Source organism: Colobus angolensis, unplaced genomic scaffold (genome assembly GCF_000951035.1).
Source record: "Colobus angolensis palliatus isolate OR3802 unplaced genomic scaffold, Cang.pa_1.0 Scaffold99, whole genome shotgun sequence".
Taxonomy (NCBI): Eukaryota; Metazoa; Chordata; class Mammalia; order Primates; family Cercopithecidae; genus Colobus; species Colobus angolensis.
In genome coordinates, this window is record NW_012123931.1 from 4,721,587 (window position 1) to 4,724,138 (window position 2,552).

Below are 2,552 nucleotides of genomic sequence, written 5' to 3' on the forward strand. Positions count from 1 at the left end.
CCTTCCTTCCTTCCTTCCTTCCTTCCCTTTTGTATAATGCCTCTCTGTGGGAAAAAATGAGGTTCTCCTAGTAATGAAGAAGAGGAGAAAAAATATTGTGCAAGCAACCAACAGTGTTTTTCACATAAAAAATATTTGGTTCTAAGAGACAGGAAACTGGCGTAAGCAATAAGGAAACAGAAAGTCTGGATGCAGGGCTTCCAGAATTAGTTGAGTCATTAGCTCCATGATATCATCTGGAGTTCAGGTTCTTTCCATACCTCTGTTCTGAGCTTCAGCCTCAAACTGACAGCAAGATGGCTGCCACAATTTCAGGTATCATATCTAATTAGATAAGACAATGTCCAGAAGAAGAAAAAGGACTGTGTTTTCTGTTTTTTTTTCCCTCTTAGGGACGAAAATCTTTCCCAGAAGTCCCCTTGCTAATTTATTCTCATGTCTCATTAGCCAGAATTGAGTCACTAGCAAAATGAATGGGATTATTATTGTTAATCTACACTAATCCTCTGAGTGGGATGTGAGTTGGGGAATCTACCAGTGTTCACTACAATACTTCCTGTAGTGTTCACCTAGGGAAAAGAGTTTCACTAAGACCATACTGTAACAGATCTAGAAGCCAATCACTGTATATTAGAAAAACAGATCAGTTGGCCAGGTGCAGTGGCTCACGCCAGTAATCCCAGGACTTTGGGAGGCTGAGGCAGGTAGATCACCTGAGGTCAGGAATTGAGACCAGCCTCACCAACATGGTGAAACAAAAATTAGCCTGGAGTGATGGCAGGCATGTTTGTAGTCTCAGCTGCTGTGGAGGCTGAGGCACGAGAATCACATGAACCTGGGAGGCGGAGGTTGCAGTGAGCAGAGATCGCGCCACTGAACTCCGGCCTGGGAGACAGAACAATACTCCATCTCAAAAAAAAGAAAAAAAAAGAAAAACAGATCAGTGGAATTCAGCAAGAATGTCTTCAAGAAGAAGAGGAGAATCGATTCCCAGCAAAAATGGTAGATAAGAAGCTGGAAGAGCTTAGTGGCTTAGTCTTACATTAGTTTTCTCGACAAGAGGAAGGTAATTAGAAATTTTAGGAAAGAATGTGTACAACAAAGTCATGGTCCAAATATGAAGCAAAATAGAATCCATTTGACCTCGACTCATTCAAGTATTATGGGTTTATATCACTGACCTCATAAAGAAGGAATTGTAAGCTGATCACACAGCTTGACTCTGCAGTAAATATTTTTTTTTCTTTTTCTCTTTTCTTTTTTTTTGAGGTGGAGTTACGCTCTGTTGTCCAGGCCAGAATGCAGTGGCGCGGTCTCGGCTCACTGCAACTTCTGCCTCCCAGGTTTGAGCCATTCTCCTGCCTCAGCCTCCCAAGTAGCTGGGATTACAGGCACACACCAGCAGGCCCAGCGAGTTTTTGTATTTTTAGTAGAGACGAGGTTTCATCATGTTGGCCAGGCTGGTCTCGAACTCCTGACCTCAGGTGATCTGCCTGTCTCGGCCTCCCAAAGTGCTGGGATTACAGGAGTAAGCCACTGCACCAGGCCAGTAAATATTTTCTTAATGACAGTAATATACATTATTTTCTATTAGTTTTCAACTTTTGGAAGTAATTCCTAGGCAAAACACAGAAGATTTAAATATGTTTACACAAGAAAATATAAATGATAGCAACTACAGCAATGTGGGAATAAAAAGTATAGGTTATTAAAGAATCAGGGAGTTGAAAGTCAAGAAATAGAAATGAAGGGAAGGGTGGAGTGTTAATAACCTCTTTTTTTTTTTTTTTTTTTTTTTTTCTATTTTTTTTTTCCTATGGAAAGTAACATTTAGAGACCATATTTTTTTTTTTTTTTTTTTTTTGAGACAGAGTCTCGCTCTGTCTCCCAGGCTGGATGGAGTACAGTGGCGAAACCTCGGCTCACTGCAACCCCTGCCACCGGGGTTCAAGAGCTTTCTTTAAAAAAACCTTTTTTTGTATGACAGTCTTGCTTTGTCACCCAGGCTGGAGAGCAGTGGCACGATCTTGGCTCACTGCAATCTTGGCTTACTGCAATCTCCACCTCCCGGGTTCAAGTGATTCTCCTGCCTCAGCCTCCCGAGTAGCTGGGATTACAGGGGTGTGCCAACACGCCCTGCTAATTTTTGTATTTTTAGTAGAGACGGGGTTTTACTATGTTGGCCAGGCTGGTCTCAAACTCCTGACCTCAGGTGATCCACCTGCCTGGGCCTCCCAAACTGCTGGGATTACAGGCGTGAGACATCTTGCCCAGCCAATAACCTGAAGATCCAAAGATACTATCAAAAGATGATGGAATGGCTGGGCGCAGTGGCTCACGTCTGTAATCCTAGCACTTTGGGAGGCCGAGGCGGGCGGATCACGAGGTCACGAAATCCAGACCATCCTGGTTAACACGGTGAAACCCCATCTCTACTAAAAAATGCAAAAAAAAATTAGCTGAGTATGGTGGTGGGTGCCTGTAGTCCCAGCTACTGGGGAGGCTGAGGCAGGAGAATGGCGTGAACCCAGGAGGCGGAGCTTGCAGTGAGC